General features: G+C 39.7%; 1 pseudogene; it reads left to right on the forward strand.

Moving 5' to 3' along the window:
* Positions 1-65: 65 nt before the first annotated feature.
* Positions 66-20,684, forward strand: LOC142831321 (large ribosomal subunit protein uL6-like; annotated as a pseudogene).
* The last annotated feature ends 359 nt before the right edge of the window (positions 20,685-21,043 follow it).

A 21,043-nucleotide genomic window follows, 5' to 3' on the forward strand; every position in this document is an offset into this window, starting at 1 on the left:
GCAAACATGCACATGAAAAAGCAGTCAATGTCATCACGTGCCAGGAAATGAAAATTCAAAACCGGATGAAGAAGTTGCATGGCCATGGAAATGGCTGGAATGGAAAAGAAGGACAGCAGAGGGGCTGCGGAGATACTGGGTCCCTGATGGGTGTGAGGCAGTGGGAATGTGAGTGCCCCTATGGAAAGCAGGACGGAAGTTTCTTTAGAAAATAAGATAGAAGAAAACAATAGCAACAACAACAACACCAGAAAGAGTAGCAACAATGAAACCCTTCAGTATGGCTCTAGTCATGGTGACACATGCCTGTAATTACAGAACTGGGGAAGTTGAGGCAGTAGGTTCATGAACTAGGGCGCCACCCCGAGGTACCTAGTAAGTTGGAGGCCACTTTAGGAAATTAACTAAGACCTATGTACACTTTAACAAGGGGTAACAAGGGGTATGGGTGTGTCTCAATGGTAGAGCCTTGCCTGGTATGCACAAGCCCCGGTTTCCAGCTCCTATACCAATGGAAACAAAACAAAGGAAATAACCCTAAGCACGCAATTACCTTATCACTAAGCAATGACTCCACGGGATTTCATAGCCCCACTATTCATAAATAACAAAAAATTGGAAAAACATGGATGTCTTTGAATGATTCTGCTTGAATGAAGAAGCAAACTGTGGTAGATTCATTTTATGAAACACTATACAGCCATTAAAACCTGCTGTGGGAGCTCCTTTAAAACCAACTACTGATGAGTGTAATATTCTCTAAGGAATCATTCTGAGTTTTAAAATAAAGTTACAAATGGTTAACATTTGTGGTTTTATTTATATAATGTCCTTCAAATGTTAAAATTATAGGTAGGAGGCCACTTGTTTGTTTCCTGGCTGGCCAGACTCTGGAAATAACCACAAAGAAACTATTAATTAAATCACTGCTTGGCCTATTAGGTCTAATTTATTATTGGATAGCTTTTACACCTTAACTTAACCCGTTTCCATTATTTTATATTTTAACATGAGAACAGTGGCCTACCAGCAAGGTTCCAGCTGTGTCTGTCTCCAGTGGCTCCATGGCTTCTCCTCACTCCACCTTCTTCTTCCCAGCATTCAGTTTACTTTTCCCACCTTTCTTTGTTCTGCCCTGCTATAGGTCCAAAACCATTTCTTTATTCATTAATGGTAATCACAGCATACAGAGGGAATCCCACATCAGACATGGAGAACAGTCTAGAGTTTGCCAGGGATTAAGGAAAAGGCAGAAAAATTAGAAAATTGAGTGTGAGTAAAGGAACAACATGAGGTGTGTGTGGTGGTGGCAAGGGCAGTGGTCTTGATTGGTTTAATATCAGTATCAACGGCACGCCTATCTTCTCAGTATACTCTAGACTGATTGTGGTTACCATTAGAGAAGTTAGGTAAAGGATTATTGCATTTCTATGACTCCTTAGTTTATGGGAATCTTCAATTATATCAAAATAAAATATTTAATGAAGAATGAGGATGATTGTGGTGGCATATGCCTGTAAGCCCAGCACTTAAAGACCTATCAGAGGTATACTAATATGGCTTAAAGGTAAACCTGCTTACCAAGTCTGATTGCCTTAATTAGATTCTTGGAACACATATGGTGGAAGAGAGAATTGGTTTTTGCAAAGTTGCTCGCTGACCCTCAACCCCAACACAATACATACACAGACAGAGAGGTGTATAGATAGATGATAGATAGAAGGATAGGTAGATGATAGACATGATAGGTAGATGATAGGTAGATAGAGATAGATAAATTGAAAGATAGAGATAGATAGTAGATAATAGGTAGGTAGATGGATACATATATGGATGTATAGATGATAAACATAATAGGTAGATGATAGATAGAGATAGATAAATTAAAATATAGATAAATATAGATAGATATATTAAATGAGAGGTAGATAGATGGATGAATAGACAGACAGACCGACTGACAGACAGACAGATAGAAAAAAGGATGATATGGAATGACTGTAATTTGATGAAACCACTTGTTTCTAAAACATTGTAGAATAAAGTTCTAGATGTTTTTCAAAGTAGGAATCGAACAGTGTGTTTTTAATGGACAGTCTTGTCCTACTAAGAAAAAATATCTTTTTCTTAACTTTAAGTAGAACTGAGATTAATGTGGAAGACTGCCATTTCTATGTGTATAGACAGTAATTTCAGAGGTTGGACACTCACTGACAATGTAAAGACCACATTTTGTTCAAAATAGAATTTCTGAGCAAAGAACAAGGAGGAACACTGCAGCGTTTCCATACAATAATTCTACTTCCTAGTCCGCTGATTAGCGTCCTTCCAGCTTTCCCTTTCTGCCTAACTGCCAACAGCTCACTTTCTTCCTGAGGCCCTGGCTTACTTTGTGCTTTAACTGACCCCACACTAAACTGAAGAACCAACCTCCAAAAAAGGATTTAAGACTCAGGCCCTCAAAATTCATGGTTTGATTAAAAATCAAACTTAAAAAAATCTAAAGTGTCAAAATTATGTTTTGGAGTCAAATTATTTTGTTTTCTTTCAAACCTCACACACTAATAGTGGGAGACCCCAACACCCCACTCTTACTACTGAACAGGACTGCCATACAGAATCTTAAGAGAGAAATAAATGAATTAACAGAAGCTATGACTCAAATGGGTTTAATAGACATCTATAGAGCATTCCACCCAAACACAAAATTATTTTGTTTTCAATAGAATCCTTTTAAAATTATTACTGAACAAATTGTCATATCTTATAATAAGTTTCATATTTTCTAATTAAGAACATTATAAATCATCAGGAAAGCTATTTCCTCCAAATGCTGTATTAGAAAAGAATAAAGTGACCAATCTTTAATGGCAATTTTATGCCTTTTCAGCTATAACGGAGCCATTTGCTGAAGAATGTTCGACATTCATACTTGTCTGTGGATTCTTGGCAATGCACATTATGTTCTAAATAAAATGCCTATAAATAAAATATCTGCCTCATTTATGTGTTTTTGTCAATTTCAAATAAATTATGATGACTTCAAGCTGTAAGTTTAGCATTATCAACTTTGATTATAGCTGCGGAAGAGCTGGTTGAAGAGGGACCTGTCCATGTCCAAACAGTTATTACCCTAAATGCTCTTGCTTTTAGTTTCACTGCTTTTGTGGTCAAAATAGTAAGTTTGTAATATACAGTTGTATTACCAGAATGTCTAATAATATTTTCCTGATAATATTTGTTCTGGTCAGAATAAATAATAGTCCCTGGATATTTAGTCTTTGCGATGATTAGAACAGGTATGGCCCTCACTGACTCATTTGTTTGAGTGTTTGGCCAAAGGCAGTGGCACTGTTAGGAGGCATGGCCTTGCCAGAGTAGATGTGGCCTTATTGGAGGAAGCGTGTCACTGTAGGGATGGATGGGCTTTGAGATCCCCTATGCTCGAGCTATTCCCATTGTGGTTCAGTTATTTCTGCTGCCTGAGAATCAAGATGTAGAACTCTCTGCTCCTTCTCCAGCACCATGTCTACCTACACATTGCCATGAAGACAATGGACTAAACCTCTGAACCTGCAAGCCAACCCCAATTAAATGTTTTCCTTTATAAGAGTTGCTGTGGCCATGGTATCTCTTCTCAGCATTAAACACCATAAAAGACAGTCTTGATGGGGTTTCTAAATATATTGTTGAAAATATTATACTGTAAGTCAGCAGTCATGAAAGTTTAGTGGAGATTTTGTTTAAATTTGGCTTAGATATAACTGCTCCTGATGCCCACAAACAAGAAAGTTCTGTTTTGGTAATATTTTTACAACATCTAGTGTGGTGGTTAGTAATGGCCGTCAAATTAACAGGATCTACAATCAAATCTCTGAGCATGCCTGGAAGGGATTACATAGATCAGGTTAATAAAGACAGAAAGACCCACATGTCGACAGCACCAGTCCACGTTGGGCCAAGGCCCACACACAGAAGGAGAAACCTCACTGAACACGAACATTTATCTCTGCACTTCCAGACAGCAGGTCCTGTCCTCCCGCCACCATGCCATGCCTGCCTGGTCACCATCATGTTTTCCCCTCAGTCATGGAATGATCCCCACAAGATGCAAGCCACGCAAACCTTTCCTTCCCCACATTGTTTTTCAGCAGGTATTTTGTAGCAGCAGCGTGTGGAATAACTAACACCCCACAAAGCTGAAACTGGGAAAACAGCAAGGCAAAGAGGATGTAGAACAGCACCGGATCTGCGACAACCACATCTCAGAGAACCAGAGCGGCAGAAGAGTCTGCCATCACAAACCTTTGAGAACATGCAGCCAACTTGACTACTTTGTTATTTCATAAGAAAATGAGTTTTTAATTCCCCTTTAATTGATATGGTTTTACATTAACAAAATATACTGTAAATATTACAAAACAGAATAAATGATATTTGACAGAGAAAAGAACTGTCACTGCGTTTTGCAAAAACATTTTTTGTTTGTTTTGAAGCTCATTTTGCAGTCTCTGACCCCAATCCTGAGACAAAGCAATGCCTGGCAAATTCATGTTGCTCATTAAAGAAGGTCTGGGAGACCCTACAGGAAAATCATCACCACAGCCTATAATTGGTCCTGAAGGAGAAAAGAAGAAAAAACAAAACAAAAATCGACTTCACATATTCACTCATCTATCTGAGTCTGGTGTTTGCTGGAAGTGGACATTACCATTAATGTGGAAAAAGAAGCATGGAACTGAAATGGAAAAGAGGGTGGAGAAGGTCAACAAGAAATAGCAGGCTTGGGTCTTGCTTCACAACTTGGAGATACGCATATTCATTCATGGAACAATGTATCTGTGTATCAACCAGTTGCCTTAGGGACAGAATGGGAGCATAAACAATCCTATAAAGAAGTGTAAGTCAGTGGCTAGAAAAAGAGAAAAGAGTCTGTGAGGGAACTTTGGAAAACTCTCCCAAGAGCATGTTATTTAAAGGATAATAGCATCAGGCAAATCAGAGACAAAAAGACAGCAATACAGAGAAATACATCCTATGCTAAGAAAAACTGTGGCAGTGTGTGGGTGCACCCCTCGCGGTCCTGAGTTCCTTGCTCGTGCTCCGTCTCCTTCTGCTCCTGATTTGGACCTTGAGATTTCTGTCCCGTGCTCCTCTGTCTCTGTCTCCTTTCATCGCCTGATGAAGGTTAATATTCATGAGGATGCCTATGTGTTTGTCTTTGGGTTCACCTTCTTACTTAGCTTCTCTAGGAACATGCATTATAAGCCCAATGTCCTTTATTTATGGCTAGAAGCCAAATATGAGTGAGTACATCCCATGTTCCTCTTTTTGGGTCTGGCTTACCTCACTCAGGATAGTGTTTTCTATTTCCATCCATTTGTATGCAAAATTCAAGAAGTCCTTGTTTTTTACTGCTGAGTAATACTCTAACAATGGGGATGTTCTATCGGGAACTCACCAAGGCCAGCTGGCCTGGGTCTGAAAAAGCATGGGATAAAACCGGACTCTCTGAACATAGCGGACAATGAGGACTACTGAGAACTCAAGAACAATCGCAGAGGGTTTTTGATCCTACTGCACGTACTGGCTTTGGGGGAGCCTAGGCAGTTTGGATGCTCACCTTAGGAGACCTGGATAGAGGTGGGCGGTCCTTGGGCTTCCCACAAGTCAGGGAACCCGGATTGCTCTTCGAGCAGATTAGGGAGGGTGACCTGATCGGGGGAGGGGGAGGGAAATGGGAGGCGGTTGAGGGGAGGAGGCAGAAATCCTTAATAAATAAATAAATAAATTAAAAAAAAAAAAAAGAAAGGTTGAGAAAAAAAAAATAAATTTTCTTTTACTTTTGTGATTTATTAGTTCTCTAAAAAAAAAAAAAAAAAAAAAAAAAAAAAAAAAAAAAAAAAAAAAAAGAAAAACTGTGGCAAAAACAAAGTAAAAGATGGGCAAAGTTTCCAGGACGGAAAAAAGTGTAAGCTGAAGCTTGAGACAGTGTCTGGCAGCTATGTGGAACTGTGGAGCTGGGTGCTAATAACCCAGGCAGGCTATATGACGCCGACCCATGCCCCTTTATTGGAAGATGGGGCTTACTGATTAAATGTTGGTTGCCCACTCACAATTACAGAAGAACTACAGAAACACAATGATTATGAAAACTCCAGTGTCTGTGAGACACCACGGTACGGAGTTCTGCCTTTGGGCGGCTAGTGTGGTGGCAGAAGAGTATCTGAGGGAGGCCTGAGGGTAGGGACACTATAAAATGACTTTGTGCTTTGTTTTCCCTTTGGCTTAATATTCTCGGGAAATTCTTTTGCACCCGGAGAAGTTCTGTAGTGACACATTTCAAATCGTTATAGCTAGTTCCTAATGAAATAATCCCCAGATGGGGTGGAGTTGTCAGACAGAGGGAGGCTGCTTCTGTGCTTGAGCTCTTGGTGCAGAACCCGGTCAGATGGGCCTGGGTACCTGAGCAGGATGGTGTATGAACACTGACATGAACAATCATTAATACAGATCCTATTCTTAGAGTTATTTATTATCTAGTGAACATTCCATCTCATTTAGTTAGTGGGATTTGCAGTCCCAGCTGGTATCAAACAGCAAACCAAACAAAAAATTACTTTTGATTATCAAAATCCAAGACCAAAAAGACTTGATGAGTTCAGACCATAAATGGTTTACACTTCAGGTATGAGAAGATCTAGGAAAACCTAGTTTACAGCACCCCTGTTAAGGAAATTCTTTAGGTTGGAGGAGGGGAGATGAGATCTTAACAGATCTATTCCTAAAAAATTATCTGCACTCAAACTATCTTTTTGTCCCTATTACCTCTAAACTGGTTTGAAATGAAATGAAGTCTGATACAAATGGACAATTGCAGAATAAGTTGGTAGCCGTCTGATGGCTCCAGTACAGGCTCCGGATTTGAACCCTTGAAGATGAGAGCCATGACGTTATTAGTGTTCTAAGGAGTAGAAATGAATAATGAGCAAAAGAATGAGAAGAAGAATGAGTAAAGCCCATTTCTACAGATAAAAATGGGGCAGGAGATGTGCATGGAATTAATGTGTCTGAGAATCACCTGGATAAGATACAGAAACCGGAAGGGTTTTGGTCCCTTGATGGGGACAATATGATGAAGTTATGGTTTGTGCGAACCAGCACCCCTGTGGTGGCTTTACACCTTATCCACTAACTTTTTGAGGGCAGTGGTACTAAACCAGAACTTGGTTTACTATCTGTGTCTTATTCTTTTGATTTTGATTTTCTGTGAAAAATACCAGACAAAGGCGACATAAGGGAGGAAGAGTTTAGTTGGCTTACAGTCCTGGGGGACACAGTCCATCATGGCAGAGAAGCATGGTGGCAGGAGCAGGATGGGGCTGATTACATTGTATTCATGGTCAGAAAGCAGAAGGAGATAAATGATACCACTCGGTTTTCCTTTTATTCCTTTTGGGATCCCAGCTCATGGAATGCTGCCACCAACATTCAGGGCTATCCCCACTTCAGATGAACCTTTTTCAGAAGTATACTCAGGGATGTGCCCAGAGGTCTGTCTTCTAGATCATTTTAAATTCTGTCAAGTTGAAAATCAAGATTAATCATTATGCCATCTAAAACAAATGCTACATTCCCTTAAGGACAGAAATCTGATCTGACAGCAGCAAATTTAAAGTATAAATTTTGAGAAGTGAGAACCCAGGGCTGAATGAACGTAAGTATTCTCTTGGTAAGTGTCATCTGGGTGCCAGAATGCAGTGAGGATGTTATTTATTTTATACTAAATTTCCACCAAAGCCATAACCCAATTCTCTGGGGTATCTCAAACTTAATGAACTGTTCATCAGAGTAGAACGGCCTAAAGAAGCCCTCCTCCCCCTTTGAAACTAACTCTAGTCACTTTAACTCAGAGAACAGTGGTAAGCTGTCCCTTGTCTCTAAACCCAGCTGTCGGAACTTCTTCAAATACACCCCAGAAGCAGGTAGACACATGTCTTCATCCGCATCTGATTGGCCCCCAGGCCTACTTCCAGTTTTTTTTTTATATTTGTTGTCTTGTGGTTAAGTGCTATGGGAAGAAACATGGGAAAAGCCTGGAGAGATTCAAATGCTTAGTGAGATGGGCATTTCAGGAGTATGGGATGGTGGCTGTTCCTGTGGGACAGACAGGAGCATTGATTGATCTTGCTAGTTATTAATCCATTATTTACTTTCACCCACAAGGACCCACAGTGAAGGGCAGAGCTAAGAAATAAATCTAAGGCTTTTGACATCATGGTTTTCTGCTGCACCAAATGATTGCTTTTAACCCTGTTTTAAACTATGGGAACCAGAGAGTTATTTTGAAAAGCCCAAAAGAATGGAATCCTCCTTATGCCTCATGAATTTTTATCACCAAATGAGTGGAAAATACAAGAGTGGGTGATGGTCTGCTTGGTGCATCTGTCACAGGCCTGTAGAGACTGGGTACCTGATAAAGAACACAAATTCAGTCTTTGACAGTTCTGAAGTCCAGGAGGTCCACATTAAGGAAGTGGCATTTAATTTGGTGAGAGCCTTTGTGGTGGTTTGAAAGAATATGTCCCTGGAAGGAAGACATTAAGAGCTGTAGCTTTGTAGAATAGGTGTAACTTTGTTTGTGGAAGTATGGGGTTGGGATTTGAGGTCTCCTTTATTCAAGCTCTACTTACTGTAACTCTCAAGTTCACTTCCTGTCACCTGCCAATCAAGATGTAGGACTTTTAGCTCCAACATCATGTCTGCCTGCCTGTTGTCATGTCCCACCATGATGATGATGGACTAAACCTCTAACTATTAGCCAACCCTAATTAAGTGTTTTCCTTTATAAAACCAAGACACGGTCATGGTGTCTCTTCACAGCAAGAAAACCGTAACAAAGTTGTTTATCTTATTTCTTTATCTTGGGATGGGAGCCAGAAGGAAAAACTAGTAGAAGGCTCTATGAAGCCTTCATCCCGACAAAGCAGTTCTTACGGCCTAAGGTCTTAAAGGCCCCACTCTTAGTCACATTGACAACACCTAAATTTTGAAGGACACCCATTCAAATTGTGGCAGTAGTGAAAGCTAATTCAATTTTATGGCATATCAATGAGCCTGAAAACAAGAATAAATTGACAGAGGAAGACAGTTCTGACATCAGAGATTAGTGTCCAAGGGAAACCCAGGAACTTGACATTGAACTATGGCCATTAAGGCCAAGCTTGTACCAAAATATCATTTTTACTTGTTTTTTTATTTCTCTAAAATTTATTCATTATCCATACATATGCATTTTAATACTCAGTTCAGCTAACAGCATAAGGGTTCTTTTAGAAAAGCCTGGCATGGTGTGTATCATCTCTTTCATGCCTTGCATTTATAATGAGAATCAGGATTTACGCCCTGCAGCACGAAAGTTATATTGGCTCCTGAATGAGATTTTCCATCCTATTAGTATTGTGAAGTGGTCGGGATAAGCCTTACCACACTGATGAGAACATCTCAATGACACATGAAGAGCTTAGCCAGAAGGGCCTGCAGGAGTGCCTCAGTGCAGGACGTGGCTGCACTCTTTCAGTTCCCACTATTACAGGATGTCTGAGGAAGTTGGGAATACAAAGCAAAAATTACAAGAGAAATAGGTAGAGGCTGGAGAGATGACACATTGGTTAAAGTGTTTGTTGCGTGTGCATGAGATTAGGAATTCAGATCCCCAGAGCCCATGTGAAAATTAGGTATATTTCTATAAGGACATCTATGAACAAGAGTGGCTGTATGTGGTGTGTGTGTGTGTGTGTGTGTGTGTGTGTGTGTGCACATGTGTGAGTGTTTTCATCCCCACCTACAGCCAAATTATAAGGAAATCACAAGCCAGTGTAGCCAACTGGTAAACTCCAGAATTAGTAAGAGAACCTGTCTCAAAAGATAAGGTGTAAAGAGATAGAGAAAGAGGAAGATACCTACCTGATGGTGACTCCTGAGTTGCAACAAAAAATGACTGAAAAGAAAGCAACCCCTTCTTGTTCATTATGACAAGGCTGGTCCTTCCTGGTACCATGTTCTATGAAGTCTTATATTCTGAAAGGGGAAGCAGGAGTCAGGGAGTAAGGCTACATGCATCGAGTGGCTGAGCTCACTGCAGTTTGTGTCAGCTGGATCTTACCTTGCTATATTTGGTTTTAAACTTTTCCCCAGCCATTGTATTTTGTGGTTTTGTTTGTTTACCATATGATGTATGAAGTATCTCTGTATTTGTGTTGCTTTTAATAGTTAATGAATAAAGCTGTTTTGGTCAATGGCTTAATGGATGCTAGGTGGGAAATTTGAACAGAGACAGAGAGAGAGGGAGAGAGAGGGAGAGAGAGAAAGAGAGAGAGAGAGAGAGAGAGAGAGAGAGAGAGAGAGAGAGAGAGAGAGAATAGGTGCAGTTTAAGAAGACACCATGTAGTCGGTGAAGGAGTAATATGCCACTCTGATAAGTCACAGCCTTGTGGTAATACACAGATTAATAGAAATTTGTTAATTCAAGATGAAAGAACTAGCTAAGAATACACTTAAGCCATTGGCCAAACAGTGTTGTAATTAATATAGTTTATGCGTGATTGTTTACGTCTGGGTGGCCAGGATAAGAAAATGCAGTCTCCATTTACAGCCATAAACGTGGTTGATTTATTGTGTAGTTTTGCAGAACATACAGCTTTTCAGAGGAAGAGAGAGATCACTGTCATCTGCCAGTTTTGGTGGGAGTCAGTCAGATTCTGAGACAGAAGTTCCAGTATAGAATGCTTGTCACAGTAGCTCTTTATTAATACCTGTGGAAGAAAAATGAAGAGGAGAGAAGAAAAGCAAAGGGAAGGAAAGAGAGGAGAGGAAAGGGAAGGGAGGAGAGGGGAGGGAAAGGAATAAAAGGGAGTGAAGGGACCAGAGTAGAGAAAGTCATCATGATGTAGGCTAAACAGCTTCAGGTGACCTCACTGGGTGACTCTGAAGCTAAAATGGACACTAGAGTATTCAATACTGCTTTAAAATGCTAGGGTCTTGATTGATTATTAAATGTAGGTTATGGATTGCTATCACTTTGTGTGACATCATGCAAATCAGTCCTTTGAAACTGAAGCAGTATTAGAAAGGGCTTAAGTAGAAAGCTGACTACTGACAAGGGATGAAAGAATTCTGTAAAGTATCCAGAGCCACCATTTTCAAGGCACCATATTCAAGTCTACCTTAGCTTGATTGGACGAGAGCTGTCCAAGCCCTATGTTCATCAATCATTCTCTGAGTTGTGTATCCTTTCACACTCTTCTCTAGACTCATGTGTTGATTTATCATTTTCTTTGTGTTCGTGTATACAGATGTGAATGTAACAATGGGATTTTACAATAGCTATTATGCCAAAAAATGTTATTTGCCAATACATCTTGGAGATGTAGCTAGTTGATTCTTTCATATCTAACATATTCTTGCTTTAAGCATGTCTATATATACAAATGTACGAATTGGTGTGCATCTGCCACAATGTACCCATGAAGATCGGAGGATAACCTTTTGGGTTGTCCCTGGACATCCACCATACTTGAGAAAGAGTCTGTCTTAGTTTTCTTAATGTTTCTATTGCTGTGATAAAGTATCATGACCAAAAGGAATGTGGAGAGGGGATGTGTTTATTTCAGCTTATAGTTTCCATCTTTGAAGGAAGTCAGAGCAGGAACCTAGGAGCAGGTGCTGAAGCAGAAGTCATAAAGAAACTCTGCTTACCACCTTTGCTCACCGTGCTTTTCTCAGCTTGCTTTCTTACATAGTTCTGGACCATATGTCCTAGAAGTGGAACTATCCACAGTGGGCTAGGCTTTCCCACATCAATTTCTTATTAAGAAAATGCTCCACAGGCTTACCTACAGGCCAATCTTATGGAGATATTGTCTCAATTGTCCTTCTCTCCTCTTAGATAACTCTAGTTTGTGTCATCTTTGTACAAAGCCAACCAGATTGGTCTCTTTTGCTGTTTTTCTTGGGTTAGCTGGCCCCAGGCTTCTGGAAATTCTCCTCTCTCTGCCCTCTGTATCCCAGTAAGAATACCTGGACTGGGCTTTACATCCAATACTTACATGGACTCTGGGGCTTAAATTCGAGTTCTCATGTTTGCTGACAAACATTCTTACTCACTGGCCCTAAGCTCTAGCCTTCTGCCACTGTTTTGCATTTTCTAATGTATTCAACTTACATGGTTCTTGGTGAAAGCATCACTCTTTATCAATCTAATATTTAATCTACCCTTCTTTCTGTATCTTTATTTTACAAAAAGAGTAATGTGCATAAGTAAATAGCCTACATGAGTAGATGAAGGTGTCATTAATTTTTTCTGCTGTGTAGTACTCCATTGTGTAAATGTACCACATCTGTCCCATGTGACCAGGCTTTAACTTGACAGATTACATCATAAGCCCACACTCAGTCATAGTGTATCATTGAACCAGGCATGGTCACATCTGCAGGACAACTGTCTAGGACAGTTCTCTCAGAAGCAGCAGGCAAGCAGGGCAATGGATTACAGAATATGGGAATCACCTCTAATATGCTGGATAATTCTGTAGACTGAAAAAACATTTTACAATTTTAAAAATAAAATCATAAAATTTTTCCTTTAACTGTTATATCTGTGTAGATCCTAATGAGCAGGTATTTCAGAAAATAGATTTGGGGTTCAACACAACGAAAAGGGTCCCTGGTCTTTTGGACATTTTGACTAGAAAAGGGTGTGGCTCCCTAAAGAAGTCATGAATCAATATGTTGTTATTTGCATCTTACATAAGTAAGAAACAGTTTGATTTAATTCAAATTTTATTTTTATTTTTTGTTTGTTTGTTTGTTTTTCAAGACAGGATTTCTTTGTAACTTTGGAATCTGTCCTGGAACTAGCTCTTGTAGACCAGGGGGGCCTTGAACTCAAACAGATATGCCTCCCAAGAGCTGGAATTAAAGGCATACACCACCAATGTCCGTCTCAACTTTTATTTTTAAAATGAAACTGGATTTTAATAAAAAGCAAGTGGAAAGGCTTTCCTCTGGAGTTTAACGTCTTGTCAGAAGAGTGACACGTGCTTGCTTTGAAGCACATTCTGGAGGACGCCACAAGGATCTGGAGAGTCCTCGCATGGCTGGATTTGTGTCTCGGCTCTTCCAGCTTCATTGCAGAACTGTTCTGAGTTCTTTGGACATGTCTGAGAATAAGGAGAAAACATCAGGGCAGCTGCTGTCCACTGTGCAGGGAAAGGGCAGCAGCTCACGACCGATGCGGATAGGGAATTTGGTAGGAATTCTGTACCTAGTAAGAGGAAAACTGTTTCCAACATGCTGAGCATGATTAAAATCATTGTATAGTCTCTCTTTCTTCTTATGCAACGTGGAAAAGACATCATGAACAGATTGCTCAGTGACAAGAAGCTCTCAAAACACACAAAAATGAGGAAAATAACATTACTCATGTTTTGCTCCTTGGGAAATTTCTGGTTCAACCAACAGCTGTTTGTTGTTATGCTGTTTGGAGGGCTTCTTCCTCCCCTCCCAAATCTACAGATGAAGGGGGGGGGGAAGTTATTATAAATAAACCGTGATTGAATTACTAAAGCCTAGAGACCCAGTGGAATGATTTATTGTGAGAAATTTAATTTTGGAGGAATAGAATGAATTTCAAATCTCACTATAGCCTTTGTTTGCACCTTTTTTTCAGCAGAGGCTCTTTTTCTGTATAGAACACAGAGTATTGATCAACACGCAAAATCTAATTTTCTTTCATTTGAATATCCCTGAAAGCAGAGTCAGAGTGGGCCCTTTGTTGCTGACATACATGCAGGTGCTATTGAATAAAATGCACAAGCAAATAGCTGAAGTTCTTGTGTTCCTCTATCTTACGGACGCTTCCTTTATAATCGAGTAGGCGTGTAATTCCCCTGATTAGAGTAGGACATTATCCAAACTGAAAGGAAGTAGATTAAATGGTAGCATCAGAATTAGGATGAATTATCTGCTGATGAGAACGCAATGACAAGGGATTAGCAGGCTTTTTTCATCTTAATTTGCCCAATTATCTTTATTTGTTTAGTTATCCTGGGTAGAAAATGAAGCCAATAAAAATTTCAAGACAGAAATGTGCATCATTTTGGTGGAGCTAATATGGGCAAACAGCAGCCAATGAAGTAATAAAGACACAATGTCAGCATCCACGAGGTCAGCTTGGATGAAGTGCTTGGTTAGTATCTAGTGCGCTTACTGCTTGTGCCCTATGCACACCCGGCATTAATCCCGGGCTTGACAGGAATTTTGACTTTCTTCCCCAGTCTCACTCTGCTCTCACCCAGGGCTCTAAATTCTGAGAAACGAAGCACCAAGTCTCCCAGTAGCCACATCACAGAAGATACAGCTCTGGTAGAGCCTGCTACGGAGGGGCCAGGAGGTTCTGTGACACCCTAAAGTAGTTCAGAGGGATGGGTCTCTAAGGAACCCAGGCACAGGCTGTGCCTCTCTCCTCTTCTAACACTCAGAGTTAGGACTGTGCCTGCCGCAATATAAGTAAACAATTAAATTTTAATAAATGCTCTAAACACATGGATAGGAACGAATGACCTTTCTCATTCCACACTCAATGTTCACTCAGTGTGTCTTTCCAATACCTTTTGTCCATCAAGAAAGATTTATACAAGTGCTTCAGTGTAAAACAAGAGGCTGGAAAGCCAAGCAGAATTGCCAAAGCACATGGGGAAATGTATTTCAACAGGAAAGACCCTACCATGGGGGAATGTATTTCAGCAGGAAATACCCCGCTTTTTCAGTAGGATGTTTATAAGAAGACAAGATAGTCTTAAGCACCAATCTCTGCAGTAATGAGGGACATCTATTATACATGTTCTTGAATGAGATGCCAACCTCTCTCATGCTCAGGTTTCTTTTATGTACATTGCAAAGTAAGGCTGGCATTCAAATAAGGAAAGATAAAATCAAACTGTTACTGAAAATGTTCATTTACCATTGTCATGTACTAGATGTGAGTTTTTCTACGACACTTTGCTTTAAGTAATTCTACGTGGCTTTGTTTGTACACACCAAATTAATTCTGTTTCATGCTCCCGCCTGTCAAGCCTGAGTGACATTCAATTATGAGTGTATTTTGGGAGACCATTCCAACTCCTTAGGTTGTCTTTTATGTTGCCCAAAAGATGAGGCTAGAGAAAAAGAGCCAGTGGGGTCATAGCTTGAAAGATGAAAGGAGGGTCCTGTGTAGGAATAAAAGCAAAATCAGATGCTATTATTAATAGAAAGCAAGAAGGACAGACAAAATGGGTCTTGGGCTGGCTAGGACAGTAGAATAACAATTACCACAGAGTAAACTCTAGAAGTATTTGCTAGAAGAATACCTTATGAAGCCATTTTGAAAATTCCAGCATTTCTCCTTTTGGATAATGCTTACTTCTACACATGTAGCCTTGTCTGACCTCCTCAAAAGCCCTGTAAGTAGATTTAAGCAGATATTTTTTTTCTGAGTAAATGAGATCTTCAATCTCCTTGTTAAAGCAAGAGAAGCTGCAGTCGTGGACTTTAACTTTTCCCCTCATGGCTATAAAAGAAGAAAAAAAAGTGCCAGAGAGTCTTTTCCAGTGCAAGTTACTAATACTGCAAGTATTTGTATTGTCTAAGAGCACTGACGGGTTAATTATGATAATAATGCCAGGTCTAGTAAGATAAGCAGAGAGCACTGCACACTGCCCTGGGTTTTATCAGGGGGAACGGCAAGTGTCTTCAGTCTTGCAAGTCTTTGAGACTTCCAAGGACAAATTTGTATTAGCAGAGAGACAGGAAGGAGCTGGCAGGGGTTATGAATATTCACACGGGTCTCCTTGTTGCACAGGAAACAAGATTGATATTCTTGTGAACGTTCTCAATTTAAAACCTTAGCAAATCAGACTATCTGAATATGTTTCATGATGCAGAAAACTTTATCTTCTAAGTTAAGGAGAGTGGGGACATCGCTCCAGTTTTCTCAGACTCCTTTTGCTAATTGTGAAGACTTTCTTTCTTTTTTTTTTTTTTTAAGCCCAGGCTCAAGAAATTCTGTAACAAAGCATAAAACACTGAAAAAAAATCAGGTCTGAAACTTCATTTGTATTTGCAGACATGAATAAAGGAGTGAATAGGATTTTACTTATTAATAGTGAAAGGCAGCATATGTGGCATTAATCTTGGACACATTATGATTATGCCAACTGAGAATGTGTCATTATCACAGAATGGCAAATTGTGCAAAAAAATATGTCAATAGTAGAGGTAGAATGACTTCTTTCCTAAAGTAATGGAACATTCAGAATCTGAATGGAGGATAGAAACTTAGCAGGGAAGATGCTCATACCTACAAGGCAAGCTGTTCCTCTCCCAAACCCAACAGCAGGCTTCAGCTTTTGCCTCCCAGTTAAAGCCTATGTCCCCTGCCCACCTTCTTGTTTGTAGTGTATGCATGGGTGCTTGCACATTCACATACGCATGCACGTGTGGAGGCCAGAGGTCAACCTCAGGTGCTGTTCTTCTTATGTCTCCAGTCACAGTTTTTATTTTATTTTTAATTTTGTTATTTGAGTTTTGTTTGCTTTGGTTTTGAGATAGGATTTCCTCATTGGCCTGGAGCTTGCTGCTTAGGCTAGCCAGGCTGGCCAGCAGCTGCAGGGGCACCTTTGTCTCTATCTCCCTATCCCTGGAAATACAAGTATTCACTGTGGTGCTCAGCTCTTTCACGTGGTTCTAGGAGGTGAGCTCAGGTAGGTAGGTCTTCATATTTGTTAGGCCATCAGTTCACAGCGGGAGCTATCTCCCCAGCCGCTGGTGTTCTCCATCCTGCCTGAGGGATACTCCCATCATCAACATTTCTGCTGGAATCTTGTCTTCTATAGCCTGTTGGACTTCAGTGAATTAAGGCAGATCAATAGCAATTTGGTAATCAAATATCCAGAAAGTAAAATTGTCTTCAGGAATATTTACCTAATTAAGGTTTCACCTCCTAAAGGTCCCATTATTCTCCTACCCCCAAACAGTGCCACCAACTGGAACCAAGGGCTCAAATATCTGATCCTATGGGGAACATTTCTCATTCAATTCACCATAAAGAATAAAATAATTATAAATAACGTAGGAGAGCATACCTCACTAAATTTACGTTCTAGCTCTCCTGTCTCTAAATTTTTATCTTCTCTGCTTTTTATGTAAGTTGCCCGTCTTATTAATCAAATGAAGATAAAGCTTCAGAGAGAGAGGGAGACTTAAACTATGTGCCTAAACTAACCACCTTGTCTTTGTTCTACCAGAAATAAGTTATTTAATACCAAAAGGAAATAAGTAATCATTTATTTCTTTTTTAAAAACTTTAAGGTAGTATCAATTATTGTACAGCAATTACCTTTGAACTGAAACATCCCCTTTAGTGGAAAGTGAATAGACTCAAGAAGTAAACTGATTTTAGGAGCCTAGGAAAGCTGAGACTTGCAAGAGACAGGAGTGCCCTTCCCCAGACTTACAGAAGCAGTAAAGAACAGCCATGGAGGGGATTCTAATCAGTCAGTAGCTGAGAAGCAACTGGACCCATCTAGCTGCATGCCAGTCATGTACAGAGCCCAATGTTGGGGCTTCTGTGAAATTTTACCCATGTTCTAATAGGTTTTACAGTGATGCAGCTGTAACCTAACAAGAATGCACTGGTTCTACAAGATAGACTTTCATAACTTTGGTTTTTCATTGGCTCACTATTTAAGGTGAATAGATGTGTGTATTGTGTCTCCCTAGGAAAAGTCTCTCTGAGAACATCAGTGAAAAACTCAAGTGTTTAAAAAATCATCACTTTCCTTCTGTTGATTTCCTTTGTGCTTTTCTCTGTAGGTTTCAGCAGAAATGGGAGCGTTTATAATGATAGTCCTTTTGGAACATAAACTCTTCCTGCTTCCAAAGGTGAAGTATTCCTCTAATTATTTCCTGATGACTTTTAACCCATGGCTCATTATTGTGTCTAAGAACTGGACTAGAATAGACGTAAACTACAGAATTATAGCAACATGATGTGACTGCTTTTGGTATCTTGTCAAGATGAAATAACTTGTAAGAATTGACGTCCTATTTTGGATGAAGTGATAAACTCCAGCAAAAAATAGGTAAATTGGAGGAATTTAAGACTTTGGACATTAAGAAATGAAGGACAATGTTAAACAAAGGAGCTGGATACTCTCTTTCTCTACATTATTGTCTAGGACATGTTTGTAGATACTCCCAGAGGTGGAGGCAGCTTAGGTATCCCATGAAATGAGGAAACAGGTCAAAAAACAGGGGGAATATATTGTAGGAGAGAGTGTTTTAGTAATGGTGTATAATATGTAAGGGACACTTCTCAAATACTCACACAAATACTGGCCACAAAATGTAAATGAGAAATTTGTCTGTCTACAAATTCTTGTTAGGGAGGTCCCAGAAGACTCTAAAACAACATTGGCTATTGCCATCAGCTTGGTTCCCCATGGTAGCCAACTAAAAGACCTCTACAATAAAAACTGAAAGATAGCAGAGAACGAAATTGAAGAAAACACTAGAAAATAGAAAGACTGCCCTTTATCAAGAATTTACAGAATTAATATTGTGAAAATGGCTATATTACCCAAAGCTGTCCTACGGATGAAACACAATCTCCATCAAAATTTCAATGGCATTCTTTACAGAACAGGACAACAAAAACAACAACAAAAAATCCTGATATTCATGTGGAAGCACAAAACCCAAATATGCAAAGGCGTCCTTAGAAGAAAGAGATATCACAATACCTGATCTTAGAGTATATTGCAGAGCTGTAGTAGCCAAACAGTATGGTCCTGCTACAAAAGCAGACATATAGATAATAGGACTGAATAGAGGACTCAGAAATAAACCCTTATAGGTATGGCTACATCATTTCTGACAAAGGTTAATGATGTAATATAGAAGAAAGTCTCTTTAACTAGGAAAACTGAATTTGCACACATAGATATCTGTCTCTCGCACTATAAGACAATAAATACAAAGTGGATCACAGAACTTAATGCAACACCTGAAACTTCAAAATAAGCAAAACACCTGCAGATGCAGGCATAGACAAAAACACTCTGGAAAGGATTCCTTAGCACAGGGAATAAGAACTAAGTGATGGGAGTAGATGATGTTAAAAGTTTCTGCATGGTAAAGGAAAGAATGTATGTGAAGAGGGTACGGAATGGTCTTTGCCAACTACATATCGGAGAAGCGATTAATATCCAGGATGCATGAAGAACTGCAAATAGGTTAAGTAAAATAACTGAAGTCATCTAGCTAACAATGCAGCAGTTAACTGAATAGACAGTCCTCAGAAGGAGAAATACAAATGGCCAATAAACACTCGCTTTCCTGTGAGGAAAATGCAAATGAAAAGTGCATTGAGAACACATTTCACTCCAGTTGGAATGGTTATCACCAAAGAAACAAATGACATCAAGTACTAGAGATGATATTTACTCTGGTAGGCCTGTAAGCTTGTGCACCCATTATGGAAATCAGGATAGATGTTATAAGAAGATTAAAATTGGAACTAACATATGAGATAACTATTTCTCTCTGGAGGACATATTCAGATAATGCTATATCGTCATGCTATAGAGATACTTGTGCCTCCATATTTGATGCTGGATTCTTCACAGTATACAGGAAATGGAACCAGCCTACTTGTCCATCAACAGAAAAATGGACAGCGAAAATGTGGTACATACACAGATGGAGTTCTCTGTCACAAAGGAAAATGAAATCATGATATTTGCAAGAATAATTGTATTGGACAAGATAAACCAGGTTCAGAAAAATGCTGCACACTTTATTGTGCAGAATCTAGATTTATAATTACATATGCCTCCGTGTGTGTGTGTGTTGTGTGTGTGTTCAAAATAGTTTTAAAATCGTAATAATTAAATAAGGTAAAATTCAAAGAATCTTTTACACAATAAAAATACTATCTTGTAAAGCAGGCCATACTTATTGTGAGAACATACTCAACAATTAGACTTCCGGGGTCCCAGAAAATACTGACATTACTCTGAGGGGGCACACAGGGATCATGAAGGGTCCCAGAGGAACCCTCCAGAAAGACTCAAATCACGTCAGTGCAGAGCTGAGTCCCCTTGAAAAGAAAACCAAGAGGCTCTAGGTTGACAAATGATAGGGAAGCAGAAAGGAACTGGCTGCTGCCTAGACTATCGGTAGCCATGTCTACATCACAATCAAGGTTGTTACAGTGGACTTGCTTTACAGGATTAAGTCTGCCAGTGCGCATTTCCCCATCAACGTTGTTATTCAGGAGAACGAGTCTCTGGTCGAGATTCAATATTTATTGGTTGAAAAATACATCCACAGTGTTCAGGTGGAGACAGGTGCTGCTTGTTCTGCAGCTCAAATCTAGAAGGATGACTTAATCTTTGAAGAAAATTATGCATTAATCCAGCTGCTCTGATTCAGGAAACCACATAGTTAAAACCAAGGATACCAGGAAGGTTTTGGATAGCATCCATGTGTTCAAAAAAGGAACAGTACTGATTGTTCAAAGAAGCATAGTCCGCTCAACCTTGGGAATTTTTTATCCAGTGACAATATCTCTCAAGATTTAAACAATGGCTTTTTCAGATGCTCAGTATGCCGAGGGAGTTTTATCACTCATTGGCCTTGGCAGCAAAAATAGTTAAAGAAGTCCTCTAAGTGGAAATGTGGGGTGGCAGACAGAATCCTGCATGGATCTTAGCAACTGCAGATGTCTAGACATTCTAACTACTTGGAAAATTATGAAGGTACTTATTATTATTTTAAATGGTATCTTAACCCATGCTTTTTCAGTCACAGTCCAGCTGGCCTTGGTGAGCTCCCAATAGATCAGCCCCACTGTCTCAGTGGGTGGGTGCCCCCCTCGTGGTCCCGACTTCTTTGTTCATGTTCTCCCTCCTTCTGCTCCTCATTGGGACCTTGGGAGCTC

The sequence above is a fragment of the Microtus pennsylvanicus genome, chromosome 1 (genome assembly GCF_037038515.1).
Source record: "Microtus pennsylvanicus isolate mMicPen1 chromosome 1, mMicPen1.hap1, whole genome shotgun sequence".
Lineage (NCBI taxonomy): Eukaryota > Metazoa > Chordata > Mammalia > Rodentia > Cricetidae > Microtus > Microtus pennsylvanicus.